This window comes from Eleutherodactylus coqui, chromosome 10 (assembly GCF_035609145.1).
Source record: "Eleutherodactylus coqui strain aEleCoq1 chromosome 10, aEleCoq1.hap1, whole genome shotgun sequence".
NCBI classification, from domain to species: Eukaryota; Metazoa; Chordata; class Amphibia; order Anura; family Eleutherodactylidae; genus Eleutherodactylus; species Eleutherodactylus coqui.
The window spans coordinates 55,293,349-55,310,181 of NC_089846.1; the positions used below are offsets into that span (position 1 = coordinate 55,293,349).

The following is a 16,833-nucleotide window of genomic DNA, read 5'->3' on the forward strand; positions in this document are numbered from 1 at the left end:
TAAATCACAGTGGTATTTCAAATCTATATAATCATAGGACTGCCCTTCACAGATATAGATAAAATTAAAAATGAATCTTTTATTAATGAATTATTTAAAATTAGGGCCACATAAATCATATAACAAACACTAACGGACATGGACTGACAACATGGATCACTATGTGTGACTCAGTGACCAGATGGAGTGAGGGTCTTAGTACCCCTCGAGTGTCCAGTCGGGTTAACCCCTATTGACAAAATTAGGGGACTGGGTCACTGGTTAATAGCAAAGTGTCACAGTAAGAAATAGGTCAGAGAGATCTTAGGTTTCAGGTCAAACGTATCTGTCAATACTTCATAGTTGGAAACCCCTCGACCATTATTATCGCTAAATAAGGATTATATGGTTGATCATAGGTATATGTTACACCATACTGGATAAAGCGTCACTCATGGTACGTATATTTCAACGTTCATGTTGGAGGAATAATTCCCCTCAGTGAGTAAACACTCAGATATTCATATAAGTGTTCCAACGTTAGTAACCGGGTAGTCAAGTACACACTCCAGCATTCATTAGCAGGTAGGTGGCTACTGGAGTGTTTTTCGGTGTTTTAACACTTTTTAACGTATTAGTTCAGAGTTGTGTATTGATATCACACAGTGAGTGACTCGTCACTCATGGTACGTATATTTCAACGTTCATATTGGAGGAATAATTCCCCTCAGTGAGTAAACACTCAGATATTCATGTAAGTGTTCCAACGTTAGTAACCGAGTAGTCAAGTACACACTCCAGCATTTATTAGCAGGTAGGTGGCTACTGGGGTGTTTTTCGGTGTTTCAACACTTTTTAACGTATTAGCTCAGAGTTGTGTATTGATATCACACAGTGAGTGACTGCTCAAGTATTTAGTGTACATATTTCGAATAGTCACTCAGTGATCACTTAAGCGTTCATCAGCTGAACGTAGCGAGATAGTCGCTTCAGAAGTGAGTGATCACTACGGTGGCTCTTCGTTCAGATGTTAGCTCTATTGCGAAGTTAATTTCCTATAGGGATAGGGTGTTGGCTCAACGCGTTTCTCCGTCCCTATTCGGGGCGGTTCTTCAGGAGCGGGGCTGAAGATAGCCCTACAATCTGTGTAATAATCCCTATGAATCCTATTATAGTAAATAAGACCCTTGTTTGTAGTCCCAGATTTTATAAAAAGGAAATAAGACAAGGTTCTCCTCCTATTGCTTCTCCCGTCTCGGTTCAGAGACTTAGCGTAAAAGGTCACTTTGCTAGGTACAATAGCAGACGGACCAATGGTAGCCTATAGATATATGGCTAGCAGTTTTACTAATTGCACTGAGACCAATTAGCATATATAGGTCTCACGGCAAGTATGAGAAAATTAGATATCTCAGCTCCCCATTCACAGAGGGAATCTCCAGGGACAATTCCTTCAAAGGCGCAATATGCGTCCAGCCCCAAGATATATAGAGCTAGACGAATAGACCCGTATGCTCAAGTCTATAGGTCCTGGATCAATACCCTATTGCGGCCTAAGCCTGTAAATTATTGTCAAATAGGGTTAGATCAATCCTCCCAGGCGCCCAAAAAAATGAGTAGGTAGTGCTGCCCCAGATGCCGCACAGGGCTGCGCAGCCCTACAAGTAAGGGGAGGTAAGTTGCGGGAGAAAGAGAGGAGAAGAGGTATAGTGCCTGCGGCTCTGATGGTGAGCGGCCGGCAATGAAGTCCCAGAGCTCACAGCAGGGATTAAAAAGGGTCATAGCTCCTCCTATTTCCGGGGGCCTGTCATTAATTAGCCAATAGGTTCCCTTGTGGGGCGGATTTGTGCTTATCAGGATACATAGCAGTGTACTACATCTGTCAGCACACTGCCTGTGTCACCTGTAGTAGTGCATATTATAGTCCGGATCATAGCTCTTCTGACCGTGCATCCGAAGCAGCCTGACGATTCACAGATATAAGGCTACGATCGGCAGCACGGGCAGACAAACCGCACTTCCGCGTTCCACGCTGGAACGCATGCAACGGTGCCTGGTGACGTCATCACGTACCGTGCGCCCCCATTGGACAAGGGAGGAGGGGGACGGCACCACGATGTCAGGCAGTGTTGGAGGCAGTGTCACTGGGCGGAGCCGGTACTGAGAGAGGTGTGTCACTCAGGCAGCCTGGGGGCGGTTTATCCGCTCTGTCGCTGCCTTTACGAACAGTGCAATGGCGCTTCCGCGTTCCACGCTGGAACGCATCATCCGTTGCGGGATGACGTCATCGCGCTCTATACACAGCGCTTACCCGAAGGGGCGGCAGCGCGATGTAGTCACTAGAAGACTGAATCCGTGGGTGGAGTATGCACGTAAGAGGTGTGTTTATGACGTAGGCAGTGTGGAAATCGTTGCACTGCTGTATCTCAACGCCCCCAAATGCTCGGTCTGTAAAGCCGATAGCAAATGGGGCACCGTTCAGATCAAATAAATAATAGAGATCTTGTTATCCAGAAGTAACCTCCTTAAGAGGGGCAGTGATGGTAGAGTCTGTATCAGGTTGCTATGAGTAACAGACTACTCATGGTAGGGAACCCAAGGTGTATATATTTCCCATAAAGTGATAGTTTCTGGGATGTTGGTTATATCAAGTATGTGTACCCCAAATCAGTAAATTGTAATGGTACGAATAGTAGTTTATGCATATAGGTAGGGGGAAACAATGTGCCACAGCAAAATGTATCGCTGCCAATATGCCCATCAAAGTCAGGCGGGGAGACTATCATAGCCAAGGATAATGTATTAGCGAATTATCGCAAAATGTTCTGGCAGATGCCAGAAATATATGAAGATAATCCCCTATTTAACCCACAATGGGGCGGGAATTTGTGAATACGACATATGTCAGGAGTAACAAGAAAGATGTAGAAAGAGCTATCAATTTAAAAAGACGTTGAGAGTTACGCATCAGCGATACCTAGTCAAAGGAAGCAATTGAAATTTAGCGTCGCGTTTAACCCCGCAGGGGTTACCGTATTTAACCTAAAGATCCAGGCTGCCTCTTTTCTAAGGAGCATCTTGTCAATGTTGCCCCGTCTGGCATTCGTTCGTAGTTTTTCAATTCCCTGGAATTTCAAATCAGCTAGATTGCCATTATGTACTTCCAGGAAGTGGTCTGCCAATGGTGTTTTTTCCCCGCGTCGAATATTCCCCACATGCCCCAGGATACGACGCCGGAATTCCTGAATAGTCTTACCGACGTAGTTCCTGGGGCATGGGCAAGACGCCATATAGACGATATTCCGTGTTTTGCAGTTAATGAAACTCCTGTTGGAATAGGTTTTGTTGGTATTGGCACTTGTGAACGTCTTGCTCTTCAGTATAAAGGTACACGCCTCACAGTCATGGCAGGGAAACGTACCACATGGTTTTAGGCTGCCCAACCAGTTTTCTTTTAGACACGGGGTTAGATGGCTCTTGACAAGATGATCCCTGAGGTTATGGCCCCTCCGGAATGTTATCATCGGGTATGTTGGTATAATGTCTCTTAGGTCAGGGTCATTGGAGAGGATGGTCCAGTAGTGTTCCAGGATATGCCGAACCTCTCTCGTTCCTGTATCAAAGGTCCCGATGATCCTTGAGGATCTCGGGTTATTGCGTTGTCTAGGGACTAAGAGATCTCGTCTCGGTTGTAGTTCTGCATTTTTCAGTGCGTCTTCAATTATATGGCTTGGGTAATCTCTTTCCAAGAAGCGTTGTTTCAGTGCTTCACTCTCTCTCTGGAAATCTTGCTCCCTCGAGCAGTTTCGTTTCACTCTAAGGAACTGCCCTTTTGGGATTCCTTTTTTTAAAATAAAGGGGTGGTAACTGTCCCATTTAAGGAGGCTATTCGTAGCCGTTGCTTTACGATGCAATGTCGATGTAATTGATCCATCGATGTTTTTCTGAATCAATAAGTCAAGGAAAGCAATTGATTCGCTATTAATTTCCGAGGTGAGTTTAAGATTTAGGTTATTGGTATTCAGTGTTTCAACGAATCTATGGAAGGATACCTCAGAACCTCTCCAGAAGACCAAGATATCATCAATAAAGCGCAACCAGAGGGTGATATTTTCAGACCATTCTTCATTTGGGTATATGTACTTTTCCTCCCACCAGCCCAGGTAGAGATTAGCGTACGATGGGGCACAAGATGTCCCCATCGCCGTCCCCCTGAGCTGGTGGAAGTACTGGGTATCGAACAGAAAAAAATTGTGGGTCAAAATAAATGATAAAAAATTCAGGACGCACTGATTATGTTGCAGAAACTGTGTCCCTCTCTGTTCCAGAAAGAACCGTGTAGCCATTAAACCTCCCTCATGGGGGATGGAACTGTACAAAGATTCCACATCTAGTGTGGCGAGGAGTGTGTCAGAGTCAACAGAAATCCCATCAATCATTTGGAGAACATCCATGGTATCTCTAACATGGGATCTCAAGGATGTTACGAAGGGACGTAGTATCTCGTCTACGTAGGTACTCATGTTCTGTGTAAGGTTCCCAATGCCAGACACAATGGGTCTACCACGCAAGGGGTTCGTCCCTTTGTGGACCTTAGGTAGGGCGTAGAAAGTGGCCACAATTGGGTGTGTTGGATTCATATATGTGAATTCGTTTCTATCGATGCATTCTGTCTCTCGGGCCTTGTAGAGAAGTTCCCTTAGTTCCCTCTGGAAATGTATTGTCGGATCCGTAGCAAGAACCTTGTACGTGGCAGGGTCATCAAGCAGATCGTGACACATCTGTTTATATTCGTCCCTATTCATGACAACGACATTACCCCCCTTATCCGCTGATTTAATTATTAGACTTTCATTCGCTTTGAGTCTTTGTAGTGCTTCACTTTCACCTTGCGATAGGTTGGGGCATTTTTTGTGGGGCTTAATAATCTTCAGGTCCGCTGTAACTAGGCGCTCAAAAATATCAATCTCTGGACATGGACAAGCCGGAGGATTTGAGGTGTTAGGTGCCTTAAGATCTGTAAAGGGACCGGTTCCTGTTTCTCTCATATTTTCTTCCTCCAGGGCTTGAAGTGTGTCCAGGCCAGGTAGGTCCGTGACAGCGAGCCCCAGTTCTTTAGCGCGTTCTCGGTTTTTAGTGCTAAAGTATTTATGCCACCTCAACTTCCGAGTGAAGAGGGAGATGTCCTTCGCCCACACGAACGGGTTGTATTGCGTCGTGGGGACGAAGGACAGCCCCCTCTCCAAAACTCGTTTTTCGTCCAGGGTGAGGTGGTGGTCTGACAGATTCACTACCTGTAATTTGTTTGTAGGTGTGATCCCCGCCACGTTAGAGCCCAGAGGGGTGGTGGGTTGGTGATGTGGTGGTTTCCTACCAGTTCTAGATTTATTCGTTACTTTTCTTAGTCACTGATCTCTCCTCCCTCTCAGGAAGTATTGAGAGATCGGTTGTTCTAAGAAACCGGCAGGTTGTGTTGGTCTCCCACGTCTCCTTGATTGTTGTGCGAATGAGCCTCGTCTTTGTGGTCGTGTGGGTCGTCTGTTGCTGTTTCTCTCACTGTCTGATTGCTCAGGTTCTGAGGAGCTAATATCTGTCTCAGAAAATCTAACCCTATCCGTATAGACCCGGTTTTCACGAAAATCCTGTAGGTCTCTATTAAATTGTACGTGTTTACGTTCTTTAATTTGTAGAGTGAATTTCTCAATATTGGTCTGGAGAGTTCTTTCCTTAACTGGAAAATCTGGGTCTGAGGCGAATGTTTTGGTTTTGACTATCAAGTCATCCAATTTTTTCTGATTAATTGCTAATGTAGTTTTCTCCTCTTCCAGTAATAGCTTGATTAGTTGAAGGGAGAATGCGGTAGATTCATTCTCCCATTTCTTAATGAATTCTGGGTTCTTAATACGTTTAGGGGGTATAATCGGATTTCTGAGTCCTCTAGGTATGATTTTGTGCTCTTCGTATCGCTGAAGTCCCTGTACCTCCCACCAGTTTCTGGTGAATTCCCGGTACAGGGCCGTCAGTTCCTTAAAGCATGAATTGATAGAGTTCTCCTGAGATTGTCGGCTAAGTTCTCCTTCTGAGAACACTGCACCCGCATCTGACAGCCACTGAGTGGCAGTAAGGTCCCTCGAGAGGAAACCAGCCATACCAAGCGCAATTGTAACAGAAATCACAGTGGTATTTCAAATCTATATAATCATAGGACTGCCCTTCACAGATATAGATAAAATTAAAAATGAATCTTTTATTAATGAATTATTTAAAATTAGGGCCACATAAATCATATAACAAACACTAACGGACATGGACTGACAACATGGATCACTATGTGTGACTCAGTGACCAGATGGAGTGAGGGTCTTAGTACCCCTCGAGTGTCCAGTCGGGTTAACCCCTATTGACAAAATTAGGGGACTGGGTCACTGGTTAATAGCAAAGTGTCACAGTAAGAAATAGGTCAGAGAGATCTTAGGTTTCAGGTCAAACGTATCTGTCAATACTTCATAGTTGGAAACCCCTCGACCATTATTATCGCTAAATAAGGATTATATGGTTGATCATAGGTATATGTTACACCATACTGGATAAAGCGTCACTCATGGTACGTATATTTCAACGTTCATGTTGGAGGAATAATTCCCCTCAGTGAGTAAACACTCAGATATTCATATAAGTGTTCCAACGTTAGTAACCGGGTAGTCAAGTACACACTCCAGCATTCATTAGCAGGTAGGTGGCTACTGGAGTGTTTTTCGGTGTTTTAACACTTTTTAACGTATTAGTTCAGAGTTGTGTATTGATATCACACAGTGAGTGACTCGTCACTCATGGTACGTATATTTCAACGTTCATATTGGAGGAATAATTCCCCTCAGTGAGTAAACACTCAGATATTCATGTAAGTGTTCCAACGTTAGTAACCGAGTAGTCAAGTACACACTCCAGCATTTATTAGCAGGTAGGTGGCTACTGGGGTGTTTTTCGGTGTTTCAACACTTTTTAACGTATTAGCTCAGAGTTGTGTATTGATATCACACAGTGAGTGACTGCTCAAGTATTTAGTGTACATATTTCGAATAGTCACTCAGTGATCACTTAAGCGTTCATCAGCTGAACGTAGCGAGATAGTCGCTTCAGAAGTGAGTGATCACTACGGTGGCTCTTCGTTCAGATGTTAGCTCTATTGCGAAGTTAATTTCCTATAGGGATAGGGTGTTGGCTCAACGCGTTTCTCCGTCCCTATTCGGGGCGGTTCTTCAGGAGCGGGGCTGAAGATAGCCCTACAATCTGTGTAATAATCCCTATGAATCCTATTATAGTAAATAAGACCCTTGTTTGTAGTCCCAGATTTTATAAAAAGGAAATAAGACAAGGTTCTCCTCCTATTGCTTCTCCCGTCTCGGTTCAGAGACTTAGCGTAAAAGGTCACTTTGCTAGGTACAATAGCAGACGGACCAATGGTAGCCTATAGATATATGGCTAGCAGTTTTACTAATTGCACTGAGACCAATTAGCATATATAGGTCTCACGGCAAGTATGAGAAAATTAGATATCTCAGCTCCCCATTCACAGAGGGAATCTCCAGGGACAATTCCTTCAAAGGCGCAATATGCGTCCAGCCCCAAGATATATAGAGCAGAGTGAAACGGAACTGCTCGAGGGAGCAAGATTTCCAGAGAGAGAGTGAAGCACTGAAACAACGCTTCTTGGAAAGAGATTACCCAAGCCATATAATTGAAGACGCACTGAAAAATGCAGAACTACAACCGAGACGAGATCTCTTAGTCCCTAGACAACGCAATAACCCGAGATCCTCAAGGATCATCGGGACCTTTGATACAGGAACGAGAGAGGTTCGGCATATCCTGGAACACTACTGGACCATCCTCTCCAATGACCCTGACCTAAGAGACATTATACCAACATACCCGATGATAACATTCCGGAGGGGCCATAACCTCAGGGATCATCTTGTCAAGAGCCATCTAACCCCGTGTCTAAAAGAAAACTGGTTGGGCAGCCTAAAACCATGTGGTACGTTTCCCTGCCATGACTGTGAGGCGTGTACCTTTATACTGAAGAGCAAGACGTTCACAAGTGCCAATACCAACAAAACCTATTCCAACAGGAGTTTCATTAACTGCAAAACACGGAATATCGTCTATATGGCGTCTTGCCCATGCCCCAGGAACTACGTCGGTAAGACTATTCAGGAATTCCGGCGTCGTATCCTGGGGCATGTGGGGAATATTCGACGCGGGGAAAAAACACCATTGGCAGACCACTTCCTGGAAGTACATAATGGCAATCTAGCTGATTTGAAATTCCAGGGAATTGAAAAACTACGAACGAATGCCAGACGGGGCAACATTGACAAGATGCTCCTTAGAAAAGAGGCAGCCTGGATCTTTAGGTTAAATACGGTAACCCCTGCGGGGTTAAACGCGACGCTAAATTTCAATTGCTTCCTTTGACTAGGTATCGCTGATGCGTAACTCTCAACGTCTTTTTAAATTGATAGCTCTTTCTACATCTTTCTTGTTACTCCTGACATATGTCGTATTCACAAATTCCCGCCCCATTGTGGGTTAAATAGGGGATTATCTTCATATATTTCTGGCATCTGCCAGAACATTTTGCGATAATTCGCTAATACATTATCCTTGGCTATGATAGTCTCCCCGCCTGACTTTGATGGGCATATTGGCAGCGATACATTTTGCTGTGGCACATTGTTTCCCCCTACCTATATGCATAAACTACTATTCGTACCATTACAATTTACTGATTTGGGGTACACATACTTGATATAACCAACATCCCAGAAACTATCACTTTATGGGAAATATATACACCTTGGGTTCCCTACCATGAGTAGTCTGTTACTCATAGCAACCTGATACAGACTCTACCATCACTGCCCCTCTTAAGGAGGTTACTTCTGGATAACAAGATCTCTATTATTTATTTGATCTGAACGGTGCCCCATTTGCTATCGGCTTTACAGACCGAGCATTTGGGGGCGTTGAGATACAGCAGTGCAACGATTTCCACACTGCCTACGTCATAAACACACCTCTTACGTGCATACTCCACCCACGGATTCAGTCTTCTAGTGACTACATCGCGCTGCCGCCCCTTCGGGTAAGCGCTGTGTATAGAGCGCGATGACGTCATCCCGCAACGGATGATGCGTTCCAGCGTGGAACGCGGAAGCGCCATTGCACTGTTCGTAAAGGCAGCGACAGAGCGGATAAACCGCCCCCAGGCTGCCTGAGTGACACACCTCTCTCAGTACCGGCTCCGCCCAGTGACACTGCCTCCAACACTGCCTGACATCGTGGTGCCGTCCCCCTCCTCCCTTGTCCAATGGGGGCGCACGGTACGTGATGACGTCACCAGGCACCGTTGCATGCGTTCCAGCGTGGAACGCGGAAGTGCGGTTTGTCTGCCCGTGCTGCCGATCGTAGCCTTATATCTGTGAATCGTCAGGCTGCTTCGGATGCACGGTCAGAAGAGCTATGATCCGGACTATAATATGCACTACTACAGGTGACACAGGCAGTGTGCTGACAGATGTAGTACACTGCTATGTATCCTGATAAGCACAAATCCGCCCCACAAGGGAACCTATTGGCTAATTAATGACAGGCCCCCGGAAATAGGAGGAGCTATGACCCTTTTTAATCCCTGCTGTGAGCTCTGGGACTTCATTGCCGGCCGCTCACCATCAGAGCCGCAGGCACTATACCTCTTCTCCTCTCTTTCTCCCGCAACTTACCTCCCCTTACTTGTAGGGCTGCGCAGCCCTGTGCGGCATCTGGGGCAGCACTACCTACTCATTTTTTTGGGCGCCTGGGAGGATTGATCTAACCCTATTTGACAATAATTTACAGGCTTAGGCCGCAATAGGGTATTGATCCAGGACCTATAGACTTGAGCATACGGGTCTATTCGTCTAGCTCTATATATCTTGGGGCTGGACGCATATTGCGCCTTTGAAGGAATTGTCCCTGGAGATTCCCTCTGTGAATGGGGAGCTGAGATATCTAATTTTCTCATACTTGCCGTGAGACCTATATATGCTAATTGGTCTCAGTGCAATTAGTAAAACTGCTAGCCATATATCTATAGGCTACCATTGGTCCGTCTGCTATTGTACCTAGCAAAGTGACCTTTTACGCTAAGTCTCTGAACCGAGACGGGAGAAGCAATAGGAGGAGAACCTTGTCTTATTTCCTTTTTATAAAATCTGGGACTACAAACAAGGGTCTTATTTACTATAATAGGATTCATAGGGATTATTACACAGATTGTAGGGCTATCTTCAGCCCCGCTCCTGAAGAACCGCCCCGAATAGGGACGGAGAAACGCGTTGAGCCAACACCCTATCCCTATAGGAAATTAACTTCGCAATAGAGCTAACATCTGAACGAAGAGCCACCGTAGTGATCACTCACTTCTGAAGCGACTATCTCGCTACGTTCAGCTGATGAACGCTTAAGTGATCACTGAGTGACTATTCGAAATATGTACACTAAATACTTGAGCAGTCACTCACTGTGTGATATCAATACACAACTCTGAGCTAATACGTTAAAAAGTGTTGAAACACCGAAAAACACCCCAGTAGCCACCTACCTGCTAATAAATGCTGGAGTGTGTACTTGACTACTCGGTTACTAACGTTGGAACACTTACATGAATATCTGAGTGTTTACTCACTGAGGGGAATTATTCCTCCAATATGAACGTTGAAATATACGTACCATGAGTGACGAGTCACTCACTGTGTGATATCAATACACAACTCTGAACTAATACGTTAAAAAGTGTTAAAACACCGAAAAACACTCCAGTAGCCACCTACCTGCTAATGAATGCTGGAGTGTGTACTTGACTACCCGGTTACTAACGTTGGAACACTTATATGAATATCTGAGTGTTTACTCACTGAGGGGAATTATTCCTCCAACATGAACGTTGAAATATACGTACCATGAGTGACGCTTTATCCAGTATGGTGTAACATATACCTATGATCAACCATATAATCCTTATTTAGCGATAATAATGGTCGAGGGGTTTCCAACTATGAAGTATTGACAGATACGTTTGACCTGAAACCTAAGATCTCTCTGACCTATTTCTTACTGTGACACTTTGCTATTAACCAGTGACCCAGTCCCCTAATTTTGTCAATAGGGGTTAACCCGACTGGACACTCGAGGGGTACTAAGACCCTCACTCCATCTGGTCACTGAGTCACACATAGTGATCCATGTTGTCAGTCCATGTCCGTTAGTGTTTGTTATATGATTTATGTGGCCCTAATTTTAAATAATTCATTAATAAAAGATTCATTTTTAATTTTATCTATATCTGTGAAGGGCAGTCCTATGATTATATAGATTTGAAATACCACTGTGATTTCTGTTACAATTGCGCTTGGTATGGCTGGTTTCCTCTCGAGGGACCTTACTGCCACTCAGTGGCTGTCAGATGCGGGTGCAGTGTTCTCAGAAGGAGAACTTAGCCGACAATCTCAGGAGAACTCTATCAATTCATGCTTTAAGGAACTGACGGCCCTGTACCGGGAATTCACCAGAAACTGGTGGGAGGTACAGGGACTTCAGCGATACGAAGAGCACAAAATCATACCTAGAGGACTCAGAAATCCGATTATACCCCCTAAACGTATTAAGAACCCAGAATTCATTAAGAAATGGGAGAATGAATCTACCGCATTCTCCCTTCAACTAATCAAGCTATTACTGGAAGAGGAGAAAACTACATTAGCAATTAATCAGAAAAAATTGGATGACTTGATAGTCAAAACCAAAACATTCGCCTCAGACCCAGATTTTCCAGTTAAGGAAAGAACTCTCCAGACCAATATTGAGAAATTCACTCTACAAATTAAAGAACGTAAACACGTACAATTTAATAGAGACCTACAGGATTTTCGTGAAAACCGGGTCTATACGGATAGGGTTAGATTTTCTGAGACAGATATTAGCTCCTCAGAACCTGAGCAATCAGACAGTGAGAGAAACAGCAACAGACGACCCACACGACCACAAAGACGAGGCTCATTCGCACAACAATCAAGGAGACGTGGGAGACCAACACAACCTGCCGGTTTCTTAGAACAACCGATCTCTCAATACTTCCTGAGAGGGAGGAGAGATCAGTGACTAAGAAAAGTAACGAATAAATCTAGAACTGGTAGGAAACCACCACATCACCAACCCACCACCCCTCTGGGCTCTAACGTGGCGGGGATCACACCTACAAACAAATTACAGGTAGTGAATCTGTCAGACCACCACCTCACCCTGGACGAAAAACGAGTTTTGGAGAGGGGGCTGTCCTTCGTCCCCACGACGCAATACAACCCGTTCGTGTGGGCGAAGGACATCTCCCTCTTCACTCGGAAGTTGAGGTGGCATAAATACTTTAGCACTAAAAACCGAGAACGCGCTAAAGAACTGGGGCTCGCTGTCACGGACCTACCTGGCCTGGACACACTTCAAGCCCTGGAGGAAGAAAATATGAGAGAAACAGGAACCGGTCCCTTTACAGATCTTAAGGCACCTAACACCTCAAATCCTCCGGCTTGTCCATGTCCAGAGATTGATATTTTTGAGCGCCTAGTTACAGCGGACCTGAAGATTATTAAGCCCCACAAAAAATGCCCCAACCTATCGCAAGGTGAAAGTGAAGCACTACAAAGACTCAAAGCGAATGAAAGTCTAATAATTAAATCAGCGGATAAGGGGGGTAATGTCGTTGTCATGAATAGGGACGAATATAAACAGATGTGTCACGATCTGCTTGATGACCCTGCCACGTACAAGGTTCTTGCTACGGATCCGACAATACATTTCCAGAGGGAACTAAGGGAACTTCTCTACAAGGCCCGAGAGACAGAATGCATCGATAGAAACGAATTCACATATATGAATCCAACACACCCAATTGTGGCCACTTTCTACGCCCTACCTAAGGTCCACAAAGGGACGAACCCCTTGCGTGGTAGACCCATTGTGTCTGGCATTGGGAACCTTACACAGAACATGAGTACCTACGTAGACGAGATACTACGTCCCTTCGTAACATCCTTGAGATCCCATGTTAGAGATACCATGGATGTTCTCCAAATGATTGATGGGATTTCTGTTGACTCTGACACACTCCTCGCCACACTAGATGTGGAATCTTTGTACAGTTCCATCCCCCATGAGGGAGGTTTAATGGCTACACGGTTCTTTCTGGAACAGAGAGGGACACAGTTTCTGCAACATAATCAGTGCGTCCTGAATTTTTTATCATTTATTTTGACCCACAATTTTTTTCTGTTCGATACCCAGTACTTCCACCAGCTCAGGGGGACGGCGATGGGGACATCTTGTGCCCCATCGTACGCTAATCTCTACCTGGGCTGGTGGGAGGAAAAGTACATATACCCAAATGAAGAATGGTCTGAAAATATCACCCTCTGGTTGCGCTTTATTGATGATATCTTGGTCTTCTGGAGAGGTTCTGAGGTATCCTTCCATAGATTCGTTGAAACACTGAATACCAATAACCTAAATCTTAAACTCACCTCGGAAATTAATAGCGAATCAATTGCTTTCCTTGACTTATTGATTCAGAAAAACATCGATGGATCAATTACATCGACATTGCATCGTAAAGCAACGGCTACGAATAGCCTCCTTAAATGGGACAGTTACCACCCCTTTACTTTAAAAAAAGGAATCCCAAAAGGGCAGTTCCTTAGAGTGAAACGGAACTGCTCGAGGGAGCAAGATTTCCAGAGAGAGAGTGAAGCACTGAAACAACGCTTCTTGGAAAGAGATTACCCAAGCCATATAATTGAAGACGCACTGAAAAATGCAGAACTACAACCGAGACGAGATCTCTTAGTCCCTAGACAACGCAATAACCCGAGATCCTCAAGGATCATCGGGACCTTTGATACAGGAACGAGAGAGGTTCGGCATATCCTGGAACACTACTGGACCATCCTCTCCAATGACCCTGACCTAAGAGACATTATACCAACATACCCGATGATAACATTCCGGAGGGGCCATAACCTCAGGGATCATCTTGTCAAGAGCCATCTAACCCCGTGTCTAAAAGAAAACTGGTTGGGCAGCCTAAAACCATGTGGTACGTTTCCCTGCCATGACTGTGAGGCGTGTACCTTTATACTGAAGAGCAAGACGTTCACAAGTGCCAATACCAACAAAACCTATTCCAACAGGAGTTTCATTAACTGCAAAACACGGAATATCGTCTATATGGCGTCTTGCCCATGCCCCAGGAACTACGTCGGTAAGACTATTCAGGAATTCCGGCGTCGTATCCTGGGGCATGTGGGGAATATTCGACGCGGGGAAAAAACACCATTGGCAGACCACTTCCTGGAAGTACATAATGGCAATCTAGCTGATTTGAAATTCCAGGGAATTGAAAAACTACGAACGAATGCCAGACGGGGCAACATTGACAAGATGCTCCTTAGAAAAGAGGCAGCCTGGATCTTTAGGTTAAATACGGTAACCCCTGCGGGGTTAAACGCGACGCTAAATTTCAATTGCTTCCTTTGACTAGGTATCGCTGATGCGTAACTCTCAACGTCTTTTTAAATTGATAGCTCTTTCTACATCTTTCTTGTTACTCCTGACATATGTCGTATTCACAAATTCCCGCCCCATTGTGGGTTAAATAGGGGATTATCTTCATATATTTCTGGCATCTGCCAGAACATTTTGCGATAATTCGCTAATACATTATCCTTGGCTATGATAGTCTCCCCGCCTGACTTTGATGGGCATATTGGCAGCGATACATTTTGCTGTGGCACATTGTTTCCCCCTACCTATATGCATAAACTACTATTCGTACCATTACAATTTACTGATTTGGGGTACACATACTTGATATAACCAACATCCCAGAAACTATCACTTTATGGGAAATATATACACCTTGGGTTCCCTACCATGAGTAGTCTGTTACTCATAGCAACCTGATACAGACTCTACCATCACTGCCCCTCTTAAGGAGGTTACTTCTGGATAACAAGATCTCTATTATTTATTTGATCTGAACGGTGCCCCATTTGCTATCGGCTTTACAGACCGAGCATTTGGGGGCGTTGAGATACAGCAGTGCAACGATTTCCACACTGCCTACGTCATAAACACACCTCTTACGTGCATACTCCACCCACGGATTCAGTCTTCTAGTGACTACATCGCGCTGCCGCCCCTTCGGGTAAGCGCTGTGTATAGAGCGCGATGACGTCATCCCGCAACGGATGATGCGTTCCAGCGTGGAACGCGGAAGCGCCATTGCACTGTTCGTAAAGGCAGCGACAGAGCGGATAAACCGCCCCCAGGCTGCCTGAGTGACACACCTCTCTCAGTACCGGCTCCGCCCAGTGACACTGCCTCCAACACTGCCTGACATCGTGGTGCCGTCCCCCTCCTCCCTTGTCCAATGGGGGCGCACGGTACGTGATGACGTCACCAGGCACCGTTGCATGCGTTCCAGCGTGGAACGCGGAAGTGCGGTTTGTCTGCCCGTGCTGCCGATCGTAGCCTTATATCTGTGAATCGTCAGGCTGCTTCGGATGCACGGTCAGAAGAGCTATGATCCGGACTATAATATGCACTACTACAGGTGACACAGGCAGTGTGCTGACAGATGTAGTACACTGCTATGTATCCTGATAAGCACAAATCCGCCCCACAAGGGAACCTATTGGCTAATTAATGACAGGCCCCCGGAAATAGGAGGAGCTATGACCCTTTTTAATCCCTGCTGTGAGCTCTGGGACTTCATTGCCGGCCGCTCACCATCAGAGCCGCAGGCACTATACCTCTTCTCCTCTCTTTCTCCCGCAACTTACCTCCCCTTACTTGTAGGGCTGCGCAGCCCTGTGCGGCATCTGGGGCAGCACTACCTACTCATTTTTTTGGGCGCCTGGGAGGATTGATCTAACCCTATTTGACAATAATTTACAGGCTTAGGCCGCAATAGGGTATTGATCCAGGACCTATAGACTTGAGCATACGGGTCTATTCGTCTAGCTCTATATATCTTGGGGCTGGACGCATATTGCGCCTTTGAAGGAATTGTCCCTGGAGATTCCCTCTGTGAATGGGGAGCTGAGATATCTAATTTTCTCATACTTGCCGTGAGACCTATATATGCTAATTGGTCTCAGTGCAATTAGTAAAACTGCTAGCCATATATCTATAGGCTACCATTGGTCCGTCTGCTATTGTACCTAGCAAAGTGACCTTTTACGCTAAGTCTCTGAACCGAGACGGGAGAAGCAATAGGAGGAGAACCTTGTCTTATTTCCTTTTTATAAAATCTGGGACTACAAACAAGGGTCTTATTTACTATAATAGGATTCATAGGGATTATTACACAGATTGTAGGGCTATCTTCAGCCCCGCTCCTGAAGAACCGCCCCGAATAGGGACGGAGAAACGCGTTGAGCCAACACCCTATCCCTATAGGAAATTAACTTCGCAATAGAGCTAACATCTGAACGAAGAGCCACCGTAGTGATCACTCACTTCTGAAGCGACTATCTCGCTACGTTCAGCTGATGAACGCTTAAGTGATCACTGAGTGACTATTCGAAATATGTACACTAAATACTTGAGCAGTCACTCACTGTGTGATATCAATACACAACTCTGAGCTAATACGTTAAAAAGTGTTGAAACACCGAAAAACACCCCAGTAGCCACCTACCTGCTAATAAATGCTGGAGTGTGTACTTGACTACTCGGTTACTAACGTTGGAACACTTACAT

General features: G+C 45.1%; 1 protein-coding gene across 1 annotated transcript in view; it reads right to left on the reverse strand.

Moving 5' to 3' along the window:
• Positions 1–16,833, reverse strand: part of LOC136580440 (dystrophin-related protein 2-like) — a 121,482-nt gene that overhangs the window by 50,597 nt on the left and 54,052 nt on the right. The gene's annotated exons all lie outside the window — the stretch shown is intronic.